The 14322-nt window shown below is 37.6% G+C and overlaps 1 protein-coding gene across 1 annotated transcript in view; it reads right to left on the bottom strand.

Annotated features, from left to right (window-relative positions):
• The window catches only part of LOC102165543 (uncharacterized), a 615604-nt gene that overhangs the window by 87151 nt on the left and 514131 nt on the right, over nucleotides 1-14322 (bottom strand). Inside the window, exon 7 of the mRNA XM_085024289.1 lies at nucleotides 6862-6977. The gene's annotated coding sequence lies outside the window, so the exon portion shown is untranslated. The remainder of the gene's footprint in view (nucleotides 1-6861; nucleotides 6978-14322) is intronic.

The raw sequence follows: 14322 nt of genomic DNA, 5'->3' as shown, positions 1-14322 counted from the left end.
TGCTTTGGAGCCTTAGGTAAATCAAGTGGCTTTTTGGGACTTTACACTTCTTACCTTGTCAGTGGGAATTATAATCCCAGAATAACAATGTTAATAGGAAAAACGCCTCATTTTCCCTGAGGAATGTGATGCAGAATAATAGCTAAGCCTGAAGTGAATGTAATTGGCAAGCCTTAAATGTTTTCTGCATGATAAACCATACATTTCTCCCAGGATCACCTTACAAAAGGTGTTCAGGGCAGAATATTCTCCATCTTCACAACACTGGGATGGCAAGAGCAGATGTCTGACCTCATCATGTTTTCAAAACTGCCTAATGTTTTTCCGAACGTGGTGCATGATGTGTTGGAATAATCATTTCAAAGAGAATAGACCACAAGCTGGTTTTCAATATCTCAAAAGAGGCATGCTGACCTTAGGTTCACACAAAATTAACATCTCCATTGTCTTTCACAGCCAGACCTGAGGGAGGTTATTATCCTGGTTTGCTTTGTAGATGTGTAAAGCATTGGGAAGACCCTCCTTAGAAACAGGAAAAAGCTGGTCTGTAAAAATCTGGCATTCAGATTTTCGGAAGTTTCACATCACATGAGACTCATTGTCTCCATATGCATTTTTGCTCCTGGCAGTCACACTTCATAAAATAATCTAGGAGACACTCTCCAACATTAATGAACTATGAAATTTCCTAGGTGTGGAGAGCAAGCTTTTGAGGGGCAGAGAGCTCTGAGAGGTGGTGGAAAATGTCTGAATAGATTCAGCGTCTGGACTTAATCCAAGGTTTTTCCTGGTTAAGTGTATGAGTTCATTTCCTTCTTTCTCAAAAGAGTCTAAGTCTTTTAACCATTATTATTGACATAACTAAATACACGCACAGCAATTTTTAGTAATTTTCTTTTGTCTGTGCTGAGGCATGTGGAAGCCCCTGGGCCAGGGATCAAACTCGTGCCACAGCAGTGACCAGAGCTGCTGCAGCCACAAGGGAACTCGAGTAATTTTTAAAAATTTACCCTCTTTTATTTTCTTCCAATTTTTTGAAATTTGACATATAGTATAGTATAAGTTCAAGGTGTACAGCACAATGATTTGACTTACATACATCATTAAATGATTATCACAATAAGTTTAGTGAACATCCATCATCTAACATAGATACAAAATTTAAAAAAATCTTTTTCTTTGTGATGAGAACTCAACAACTTTCATATATTGCACATATCAGTGTTAATTATATTAATCACATTATAGATCATATACCTAGAACTTATTTATCTTGTAACTGGAAGTTTGACATTTTGACTGCCTTTATCTTATTTCCTATTTGTAACACTTATTTTTTAATATTTTTCAAAGCTCAATAAAATAGAATAAAACCAATAATAAATAAATCAATCAAATAAATTTACTTCCTTTAGTCAAATCCAAAGAAGTACTGAATCATAAGGATGTGAACCACGGCTCCAAAACGCAAATAAGCCACTCATGCCTGTCAGCCTCACCCTTGCAGAAATATTTCAAAGTGTGGGCAACCTCTGTTCACCCAAGCCGTAGTTTGGAACCTGAAAAGGAAAAACAGGCCAGACCATTCCGGCCCTTGGCCATCAAAGACTATAACTGCTGCTGCCAAGCATCTTTTAGTCTTGGTGCAAGCTCCAGCTGGAGCTGAGATGTTTCCATCTGTACAACTGCAGGTGGTTATATAATTAGCCACACACATTTGTAGGCTGTAAAGAAAAGTCTAGTAACAAATCCACCCTTGCTGTACATCTCTTGGATGTTACAATGGATTGGAAATGGGTCTGTCCTTAAAATAAATGCACCAAAATGCTTCTGTTACTTAAATCTTCTGGAGTTGCTTGTTTGGACAATGTTACTGCTGAAGGCTGAATGAATACAAATGGCAGGAGTAAGCAAGACTGCAGTGTATGTACATCCTCTGCTATCCACTCAGCTTGAGCCTTTTCTGTGTCCTTCGGAAGCCTGCGTGTGTCAGCTGCTCATGCCCTCTAGAGGGGTCACTTTTCACTAGAACCCCTGGCACTTCCTATCTTCTGCCTTGTATTAAGGGATTTGGTCTTGTCATAAGGTCTGACCTGTTTCTCATTCCTCTAGACCACATGGACGTACATTTCTACCTTTAACACTTCCCAACAGTGGATATAACAATTTCAATCATATACCACTCAAATAAAAGAGCTTATTACTTTTAAACTAAAAATACGTTTGCTTCAAAAGGAGTGCCAAACAATCTATAAACCTAGAGTCCCAGCTTAGCAGACAATCAAGGTTCAAAACCCCTATCTTGCTTCTATATTGTTGTTGATTTCTATCATTTATCAAGAAAGAGAACTTGGAAGCCAGGACCTGGATGATGAGGTAACATGTGGTAGGATGGGAAAGGTTATATTTTGTTCCTCAACCTCCTACTCATGATCTTATTTTTGAATTTGTTCAAAATTGGCCGAGGAAGAGAGGGTTAGGTGTGCCCTGAAAATTCCCAAGAATTTTGATCGAATTTCTGTGACAACAGTGACTTTCCTAGTCTAAGCTTAGGTCATTTTTTTCTTTCAGTTTTGGCTTAAAATTGGAAAATTGCCACTCAAAATGATTCTTAGTCTGTATTTGATAGTTACTTTCTTCATGTAATAAATGACTCTTCCAATCACTAGCTAGCAAAAAGTTGGACTTTCATCAACAGTGAAAGGGTAATATTGGCTATCCCAACCGATGGCTGTTGCCCCACTGATTGGCATCCAAATGGATATAGGATTTGAAATTAGAGTTTCTTTAAAAATCTGGAAAGGCCCAGTCTAACCACACAGTCTTATTCTTTTACATTTGTTGAGGATGTCTTCCTAATGGTCCTTAGGATTGAGAATCAAACCCCTTATTTGGCTAAAGTAAGGACTGACATGTCATCAGGGCATCGACAGAGGCCAGGACTTTTTGTGCATACTAGCATCTGAAGTGTTCTTTGGGAACCACTGTACCTGGGAGAGTTTTGAGACTCAACTGGCAAGATGAGATAATGGCTTTCCGCATATAGCATCTTGGCTCTCCAGACACCAGAACTTTTTAGCTCTGACTTAAAGCTTATCAATATAGAGATGAAAAAAAAAAAAAAAAAGCTACTTTCTGATCATAAGGAGAAGGCTTCTTGAAAGTGTCTTGTAAACAGAGCAATGAGTGAAAAGTGAGGAAAATGAGACTGGCTAGATTTTTATACTCCACAAAGCCCAGAGAAGGATTTTGCTTAAGTATCCTTTGCCAATAGTAAGTCCTTGAAACCCAGCTCAAGATTTGAGCAAAGCTAGCTTGGCTTGTGCTTTATTTAGGATAGAAAAGCGAAAAATGAATCAGTAAAATTTAAACCCTGGGGACTCAAGAGAAATTGCTAAAAGCTCCTTAAATTTTGTGACTGCACTCCCAGTTCCAGTCCTTTTTTCCGATCCATTTGGTTCATGGCTGTCAGATTAATCTTCTTGATTACTTTGTGTATGATACTCTCCCTGCTCAGAAACCCATCATTGTGGCTTTTTGTTCCCAGAAGGAGACCAGAGTCAATAGCCTGGCTTTCAAAGGCCATCTTGTGCTGGTGTCTGCCCACCTGCAAGACTCCTCCTCCACAGCCACAGTCAAAGGAATCGCCCTGTTTTTCCTGAGCATCTCATGCACATCCTCATCTCTTGGCTTTTGCTTATGGATGCTGTCGTCAGACCCTGGCATGGGTGAGAACTACTTAAGAACCTCATTAGAAGTACCAGGACCACCTTCATTCTGCTTTTTCATGTGTGGGATGTCTCTTTATGCCTCACACTGCTTGTGTAAGCCCTATGTCTTCTTTAAAGGATGGCTTTCGATCTGCCAGTAGCTAAAGTTAAAGAAGCAGATGTAAAAGGAGAAAGGTATTCTAGGCAAGAGGAAAACAAAGCCAAAGCTGGGAATGTTTGGAAACCACCAGTCAAAATTTAGTTCTGTAGATTGTGTCTGACTTAGCATTGCCGGATGCGGTTGCACAGGGGAATTCTAATGCCCTTCATTGGAAAGGTGCCAGCTTTGAGGTTGGAGAGAATTGAGTCTCTGTCCTTACTTCCTGGAGCTGGGCTAGCTTGGGTAAGTCACTTTATTCTTCTTACATCTAGTTCATTCACTTGGAAAAAGTGGGCTGTGCCTTTACTTTAGGATTAGATGTTAGGACAGGTGCAATACATGTAGCATGTAGTAGGTTCTTAATATTGGTTCCCTCCCCTCTGTCTATTGGGGTGGTGGGGACAAAATGAGGAGTCAGTTGTGACCTGGTGACAGATCACACAAGTGGCTTGCCACATCTCCCGTTTCCAAGTTCCAAACCCTACATCCCTGTGCTTGAGAACTTTCTCTCTGAAGGATGTTTTTCCTGTCCAAGGGTGATTTGAGGGTGCCAGAGAATTACTAGGGGCAGCTTTCAACCAATGACTCATGTTGTGTAAACACCCTAGCTGCCTTGTCCCTTGGGCGTATTTTATATATTGACTGTCAGAGTGGCCCCATGGGATTGAACTCCAGACCTCTAGAGAAGGTGCCCTTACTTTGCTGCCTTCTCTCTCTTGTCTCATCCACTCCCCTGCTAATCTTTTCTTCACCTTCCAAAGGAACTCTCTGCAGCTGAGTCCCTTTCTCAGGGACTGACTCTTCTTGAAGAATCTGGACAAAAACAGAATACTATTCTACATTTCTCTTTACATTTCCTCCCAGTAGGGTTGGTCTAGCTGCTCCCAACTGTTTTATGGATATGGATGGCAGAATAAGTATATCATTTCAATCCGCATAAGCCATGCTGTCATCATGTAACATAAGAAATGTGACAGTGGCAATAACATGCTACATCTTAGTCACTCTAATGTGTAAACTAATACAACAGTCGGGCACACTCCATGTCTCTGATGTTAAATGATGACTGAATTATTGATAACCGGTTCCACATTCTCTTGAATCAAATATTAATGTAGCAATATCTTACACATGGTAGCTGGATTCCTTACGAATGATTTCATCACTCAGAAGTCTGGCCATGTCTTTCATCTTGCACAAGATGAATTGGGTGCGTTCTGGAAAGACAACTTGAGGAGATGGAATGTTTAGACATCAGCTATTGTGTTCTTTCAGAGACTTTTCCTGGGACAAGTGTCAAACACCAAAGAAGGATTTCAGTTGGCTGAGACTTTCATTAGGGTCTATTATAGAATTTGTGCTTGCTGACCTATTTCAGTCTTGAAATGGGAAACACAAAACACAGCCATGGCAGGTACGAACGAGTTTTTCAGCTGCACACTTCACATTTGGTACTCGGTTTCAAGAATTTTGGCTTACGTAAATTTTCCCTTCTCCGGGTTCCTGTAGTGCTTTCACTGTTCTATTGGTACCTAGATATTCCTTGTACTGATACCTTTATTGGTGTATGACCTGTCTCTTCTAATGGATCATGTTCTCCTTTAAGTTAAGGTATTCAGTGTTGTTGACTCTGGGACTTCAAGGTCGCTCCAAGGAGATGAAACTCAAAAAGCCTCTGGCTGAGGTAAAAATTATCAGACGTTATCACCCCTTCATCCCACTGCAATTGTTACAGAGTTTTCAAGGCCCTTCCTGCCCCCTACTAGGAAAGGCATTTGGCCCACTTTTCACCCTGCCCCAACCAACCAGCAAGTGTACCCTAAGACCTCTTCTCTCCCCTTTGTCCCCAGGCTATAAAAACAGACTGGACTACACGCTTGAGGTCTCCCTGATCATCAGGAAGTCGTTCAGCTGTGCTAGCCGTGTCCCTTATCTCAGTACATTTTCTTTCTTTTCACCTTGCTATGCTGGAAAATTCTTTTTTCCCACCTATGTGCCCAGACCACGACATTGACTTTGGGATGTTCTCTCCCCAAGGGCCTTATATCTTACTCATCCTCGCATCCCAGAACTTAGTGAAGAACACAGGACATTGTAGGTGCTCCATAAACCTTTGGCTCTGGATGCATACAGAAGACCTACCGTCTTAGTAAGGTGTGGGGGCTGAAAGGTGCTTAGTTCATACTTTTATCACCTCTCTTCTCAATCAGAAATACTCCTTTTAACAAAAGATTTTAAAAGGAAGGAAAAGAAGATGCTAAGGGATCCCGAGAAAACCCTTTGGGAGATATTAAAGGATGTGTTAGTTTTTATTAATTTTATTAATATTACTGGTACTCAGTGCCATACCTTTTTATTGAACAAACATTTATGGAACATTTGCTATGATCTGGGTAATGTGCTGTGTTCTTGGGATTTTCAGTTTATTAAAACACTCTGCCACTCATTGCTGTGTGCTTCTAGGCAAGTACGAGTCATTAAGAGCATGAACGAGGGTCTTAAACAGTCATAAATTTTCTTGGTGTATTTCTAAAACAGAAATCAGCTGGAGTTACCATTCCTAAACAAATGTTATATTTTATGTAAAGAATAAATTTATTTATTTATTTATTTTGTCTTTTTGCCATTTCTTGGGCCGCTCCTTCGGCATATGGAGGTTCCCAGGCTAGGGGTCCAATCGGAGCTGTAGCCGCCGGCCTACACCAGAGCCACAGCAACGCAGGATCCGAGCCGTGTCTGCGACCCACTGAGCAAGGGCAGGGATCCAACCCACAACCTCATGGATCCTATCGGATTCGTTAACCACTGTGCCACGATGGGAACTCCAAAGAATACATTTAAAAGATCTGACGCTGACCAACTTCTAGATCCCAGGCACCGTGTTGTGTGTAAATTAACTATGCAGAGCAAGTATTGACTTGTGTAAATACTTGCAACAATCCTATGAATTATGTCCTATTATCATTTTATTTTCCTGATAAGAAAACCTACCTGAGGTCTTGCAGTCAGGAAGTAGCTGTCTTACGCCAAAACCTGCTCTTGTAACCATGGTGCAATACTGTTTCTTGTAGCTGATTGTTTCCCTTTTCACTTTGGTTTCCAGGAACCTAAGAGACAAATTAATCATTGAACTTACTCCCTTTGACTTTTGTATTTATATTGAACTTTGACTCGAATTTCTTTGCATCTTTTTTGTTCATTTTCATCTATCTCTATTTTCCTGTTGCCTTGATTTTCAAAATTTCTACTTTTTTCTATCTTACTGCTTTATATGTGTGGGAGCAATGACACTGCTGTTATAACACCACTTTAAGCATTTATTTTTGGGTGGAAAGTACCCGGAATCCTATAGCCAGGTGCTTTATTACGAAACGATGATCTGGATAGGTGGGGTGACTTGTTCTAGTTCACAGAGCTGGTGAGTGCTCATACTGTGGAAAGAATCCAGATTTCCCTGATTTCTGGTCCAATGCTTTTTCTACTGCATTGTACTGTCTTATGTCATTTCTGCTCTTTTCCCATCAATGCTCATTTCTTAATCATTTCTTGTGTTATCTTCCTCTTCTTAGACTATATATAATCTCTTCCCTTTTGCCTCAAGAGATAATGTAATATATTAGGGAAGATATGGCTCTAGGAGTCAAGGAATCCTGTGACCCTGAACAAATTTCTTAACTTCGACATGCTTTATTTTCCTTATTTGTATTGATACATGCTCTAATATCTGAGGCACTTTTTGTACATGGATAAAAACACTAACATTTGTAATTTATTTACTTAATAGTAATTTATGAATTCATATATCGAAAAATCAAAAGTTTGAAAACAAATTTTCATGAGTATTAAAATTATTGATTTTAAATTTGATGAATTAAATTTCAAGTGATTAACTGAAATTTCAAATTTAGTATAACATATTCTTTTAAATGCTGCACACATATTAAACTGTAGGCAAAACATAAATAGAATTATGAAATATATTATTATGTCTGCATTCAAATCTGTTCTAAGATATCACCATTGTGTCTTCATTTCTCCAATACTTGTGTATTTGTTTTATACTTTCTAAAGATTATTTCTTTACTTAGCTAGGATCTTTCTAGACCTTCAATAATATTTTCATACCTACCCAGGGAAGAAGTAAACAAAAGAAAAAGAATATTTTTGTTAACTATTGAAACTTTTAGTACCTAGGTTTTAGATCAATTGTCAGTCAGAGCCCAAGAACTTTTGCCTTGCCCAAGGCTATTCAAGCACGAGTCACTCATCAGTAGAGAAAAACTGGACAAAATGACTTTTTAGGTCTCTACTTTCCATATTTGCAATCTAGTATTTCCCTCACAAAATGACATCCATATTTTCCTTTTTAAAAATTTTCCTTTTTTCTATTTTTAAACTTTATTGAAATATTTATATACAAAAGCATCCATTTAAAGTATACAATTCAGTGAATTTTCACAATGAATATAGCAAGTTATCAGCACTACAACTGACACATGGAGTTCATGAAAATATTTCCATCACCACCCAAAGTTTCCCTCGTGCCCTTTCCTGATCAGTCCCTATCATGACCCCAAACCTGAATCCAGGCAACTGCTGATCTGGTGACTACAAATAACGCTGGTACGTATATTGGTGTATAGGTCTTGAATACCTTTCTTTCTTTCTTTTCTTTTTTTCTTTTTTTTTGGTCTTTTTAAGACCAAACCTGCGGCATATGGAAGTTCCTAGGCTAAGGGTTGAATTGGAGCTATAGCTGCCAGCCTATGCCAGAGCCACAGCAACACCAGATATGAGCCACGTCTGTGACCTACACCACAGCTCATGGCAACGCTGGATCCTTAACCCACTGAATGGGGCCAGGCATCAAACCTGCATCCTCATGGATCCTAGTCGCGTTCCTTACTGCTGAGTGGCAATGGGAACTCTGGTCTTGAACATCTTTTAAAAAATATCTCTAATTCATGTTTTTTGATATTATTGTAAATGGTATTGTTTAAAATTTCAATTTCCAGTTGTTCACTGGTAACAGAAATCAATTGCTTTTGTTATTGACTTTTTATCCTAGCACCTTGTTCATTTTTTTTTAAGTTCCATTGGCTTCTTTTTTAAGGTTTCTTAGGATTTTTTTCATATATGATAATATCTTCTGTACATGAAGATAGTTTTATTTCTTTCCAGACTATATGCCTTTTTTTTTCTTGCCTTATTGAAATGGCTAGGACCTTCAGTACAGTATTTAGAAAATGATGACTGTAGAAATCCTTATCTTATTGGGGTCATATTGTGTCTTTCACCATTAAATATGATCATCAGTCTTTCACCATGAAATATGACATTTGTGGCATCATAAGGTTGAAGAATTTCCTTCTGCTTTGCTGAGAGTTTTTGTTTTATAATCAAGAATAAGTATTAAAGTCTGCCAAATGTATTTTCTGAAAGTATTAAAATGAACACATAGTTTTTCATTTTCTTTATATTAGAATGATTCGACATTTACATTTTATGCTATTACTATACTTGGATTAAATATACCTTCTTGCTTTTTTTTTTTTGCTAAATATTATCAACTGTTCTTTATTCCTTTTCATAGTTTCTTTTGATCTTTTATGTTTTGGGTTTCCATTTAATTTTTACCATATATACATATACATATATATATACATAGAGAGAGAGAGAGAGTTATATATTTATTAACTATATCTCTATTTTATTTTGTAATGGTTGATCTAGGGTTTACATATTCAGCTTTCACTTACATCGTCTATCTTCATGTAATATAATACCACTTCACTGATAATGCATAAAAATTAAAATACTGCACTTCGGGAGCTCCCATTGTGGCTCAGTGGTTAATGAATCCGACTAGGAATCAAGAGATTGTACGTTCGATCCCTGGCCTTGATCAGCGGGTTAAGGATCCGATCTGGCGTTGCCATGAGCTGTGGTGTAGGTGGCAGACGTGGCTTGGATCTGGTGTTGCTGTGGCTGTGACATAAGGCCGACGGCTACAGCTCTGATTAGACCCCTAGCCTTGGAACCTCCATATGCCGTGGGTGCGGCCCTAAAAAAGACAAAAAGACACACACACACAAAAAATACTGCACTTCAATTTCATCCTCCCATTTTTTGCACTATTCCTATCACACACTTTGCTTGTGTATATATTTTAAGCCCCACACTAATTTATTACTTTTGTGTTAATTTACCAACTATATCTTAAAGATTTTGATAATTGAGAAATTATCTTTTATATTTACTCACATATTTACCCTTTCTGGAGCTCTTATTTCTTTGCATAAATCAAAATTCACATCTAGTGTCATTTTTCTCCTGTTTAAAGAATTTACCATTAACATTTTTGGGGATAAGTTTTTAAAAGTATAGTTGATTTACAATACTGTGCCAATTTTCTGCCGTACAACCAAGTGACTCAGTTAACATATATATATATATATATATATATATATATATATATATATATACATTCCTTTTTATATTCTTTTCCATCATGGTCTATCCCAGGAGATTGGATACCATTAACATTTTTTGAAGTATAAGTCTGGAAAGTGTATTTTTTTTTTGCTTTGATTTTTAAAATAGATATAGAAGTCTAGGTTGAATATTTTTATCTTCCAGAATTTTAATGATGTCCATCTGCTGTTTTCGCTTGTATGGTTTATTATATGAAGACTATTGTAAGTTTTATCTTTCTTTCTGAATATATATTTTTGTTAGCTGTTTTTAAGATTTAAGAGCAAAGTGATCTCTATTACTTGTTTTGAAAATTTTGATTATGATTTGCCTTCATGCAGGTGTGTGTGTGTGTGTGTGTGTGTGTGTGTGTGTGTGTGTTTAACCTACTTGAGATTCTTTGAACATCTTGTACTTGCAGATTTATGGTTTTCATCAAATATGAAAAGTATTTTGCCCATATTCAAATGATTTTTTTCCTCTGAATCTTTTCCTCCTTTCTGAAAACCTCCACCCAATTACATACATATTAAATAATTTGACATTTTCCCAAAGATAAACGATGCTCTTTTTTTTTAAAAGAGTGAATCTTTTAAAAAAACATTTATTTATTTATTTTACAGCCACACCTTTTTACATCTGCAACCTGTACTGCAGCTTGTGGTAATGCTGGATCCTTAACTCACCTGAGCAAGGCCAGGGATCAAACCTGCATCCTTATGGACACTTAGGTTCTTATGCCATTGAGCTACAATGGGAACTCCCAAAATGAGACTCTTTAAATTTATTTCTAATCTTTTTCCTGTGCTTCACTTTAGAAAGTTTCTGTTGCTCTGTCTTTTCTTGTCCAGTGTCTAGTATACTGTTAATTCCATGTAGTTTAATATTTATTTTTGCTATTTTTCACCTCTAGAATCTCCACTTGGCTGTTTTAAATATCTTTCATTTTTCTCATTAGTGTTCATATCTTCATTACAAACTTGAGCATAGGAAACATATTTATAATAGCTGCCTTAATGTTCTGTTTGCAAGTGTTATTGCTGCCATTATGTACCTGTTTTTCTATTGGCTAATATTTCTCCAGGCTATGGATAACAATTTCCTGATCTTTTATATATCTATTTTTTTGAACAAATGTGGAATGCTATAAATTTCATGTTGTTGGTGTTCCCAACGTGGTATAGCAAGTTAAGGATCTGGAATTGTCTCTGCGAGGCTCAGGTCACTGATGATGTGTGGGTTTGAGCCCTGGCATGGTGCAGTGGGTTAAGGATCTGGCATTGTCACAGCTGTGGTATAGGTTGCAGCTGTGGTTCGGGAACTGCCATATGCTGCAGTACAGCCAAAAAAGGAAAAAAAAAAAATTCATGTTGTTCATAGCTGGATTTTGTTAAATTCCTTTAAAGAATGTTAAGTTTTCTTCTTTCAGGAGATTAAGTTATTTGCAAATAAGTTCATCCCTTCAAGATTTTCTTTTAAGACATTTTAGGATGCATTTGGAATATCCATTACTCTAAAACTAATTTATCCCAACTTGTGAGGCCTCAACAATTGTCTTATGTATTCACTGAAATCTCTCTATTTTAGCTGGTGGGATCTCAAATGATTCCAGGCCCTATGCAAGCTCCTGGAATTTTTTGCCTACTGTACTCTTTCTCTAGAACATGTTCATTGTCCAAGCTCAAGACATTTTATCTTATATATGTGCAGCTTGGTATTCAGTCACTTAATACTCACGTAAACTTAGGTAACGTTTTCTCTGTGTAGGTTCCTCCTCTAAAGTACTCTGCCCCTCCTTGAACCCTGATGTCTCTCTCTCTCTTCACTTCAGCAAGATCATCGTGTTTTGTATGGGATTTCCTCCCCTGTGCCAAATTTCAGAAATTACCTATAAGCAGAATGGGCGAGGTAGGGCTCACCTCATTTGATTCCATTTTTTTTCAGAGATTACAGTCCTGTTATGCATGTTGTCCAATATCTCAAAGTAGTCTTTTCTTATATTCCAGTTTTCTTGTTGTTTACAGAAGGAAGGTCATTTCAGACCCTCTTACTTCCTCATCAATAGAAGCAGAAGTCATGACGTACATTTAAAGTCTCACTTGGGGAGTTCCTGTTGTGGCGCAGTGGTTAACGAATCCGACTAGGAACCATGAGGTTGCGGGTTCGGTCCCTGCCCTTGCTCAGTGGGTTAACAATCCGGCGTTGCCGTGAGCTGTGGTGTAGGTTGCAGATGCGGCTTGTATTCCGCATTGCTGTGGCTCTGGCGTAGGCCGGTGGCTACAGCTCCGATTCGACCCCTAGCCTGGGAACCTCCATATGCCACGGGAGCGGCCCAAGAAATAGCAACAACAACAAAGACAAAAAAAGACCAAAAAAAAAAAAAAAAAAAAGTCTCACTTGGCCCATGCTGCATGACCTACTGACTGTTTTATGATATATTGACCTTATCTGTTTGTATTATTAAATGTGTATGTTATTAATATGTGATAATTTAATTATCCATCACTAGCTTCTTCTTGGAGATGAAGAATGTATAGTTATCTCTTCTTTGAGAACATGAGTCTTACAATCTTAGAACATATTTTTTTTAATAGTTATTTCCCCAATACAATTTTAGAACATATTTTAAGCTATCTTTGTACTTGTTATATATAATCTCAAAGAGTACTTGTCTCACTTGTGTTCTATGTATTCACTTTCTCCTCTAATAGAGACGGAAATAGCATATATTGAAACTTTATAAATAGATGTTTACTGAATAAAAGAAACAAAATCCTCATAGATATCTATACTCTAAACTTCCTAAAAAATTAAACATTCCTTATTGTATTCATCAGTATTTTGTTTCACACCTGCATTTTTTGTACTTAATGTTGAATTTCCTCTTTGGGGTATTATTATGAACTAATAGGCTTTTACAGGTACAATTTGTTTCAATTAACCATAAGGTTATAATAATTATTTTTGAAAGTGTAATTTTCACAGCTTGGTGGTGCTAGATTCCTTTAGTTAGAATCTTTTGCCCTTTAAGTAGTGTTCCACAATAACTCTCAAGCTCTGCCCATAATTTCTTCTGTAATCTGTAATAAATATGTAATATGGAGTGAATAAAATTATTTTCAGTGTTTCCTATGTGAATCTTTGAAAATAATTTTAACTGTTTTAAAGAGTTGATTATACTCCTATTACTAGGGCTGTGACTTGTGGTTATTACTCTCCACCCCCTCCCATTGTTTGTGATTGTGCTGGTTATTTTTCATTTGATGCCTGCCTCCTCACCTTGCTAGTCCACTTTTTTTTTTTTTCCTCCTTCCCACTCAGCTCTGTGTATTGCTGGGTACTGGGTTGTTTGGATTATATTATGGGATCTATTGTCCTCTGGCTTATGGTTTGACTCAGGCAATGACATACACCACTAGGAGATTGGAAAGTGAAGGGAGTTTGAGGAAAGTTTGGCGCATTTATGTCCTCATCCTTCCCCTTTTTCAATGTCGCAGCTTAGAGAGTGACAGCATCCCCTACCCAATAGCTTCTGGAGATATTTTCTTCTCCAGGGTTTCAGGCCTCACCTGACTTCAGTAACATTATTTCCTTCCTTTATCCCTTCAACCAAAGGAGTGGTGATGACTTTTTGCTGGTCTCTGAGTGACTCCACATCATTAGTTGGTTCTCTTAATTCCATCAAATGTTGCAAATTCTCATGGATTTCGCAAAACATCTGAGGGGAATTTTGTGTTTTTTCTTTTCCCCAAATCCCCATGTTTATTCCTGTTTATTCCCCAAATCCCCATGTTTATCACCAGTGTCTGACCATCCACTTCATCACTTTGATTCTGAAACAGAAGATTAAAAACACAGTAGGATTCTTTCCATTTCAGACTCTCCGGGAACCCTAGGTTACTCTATTACTTTTCAGTTCTTGACAGTAGTTTTTAATCTTAACTCTTCAGGTAAGAAAGCAGAGAGCCACTAAGATCT

Source organism: Sus scrofa, chromosome 4, assembly GCF_054392235.1.
Source record: "Sus scrofa isolate SSC_HxYL_T2T_F1_AM1 chromosome 4, Sscrofa_HxYL_maternal_Yorkshire_Landrace_v2.0, whole genome shotgun sequence".
In the NCBI taxonomy this organism is placed as follows: Eukaryota; Metazoa; Chordata; class Mammalia; order Artiodactyla; family Suidae; genus Sus; species Sus scrofa.
The sequence above is the reverse complement of the archived record's forward strand: the minus strand, read 5'-3'. Positions and strand labels throughout refer to the sequence as shown.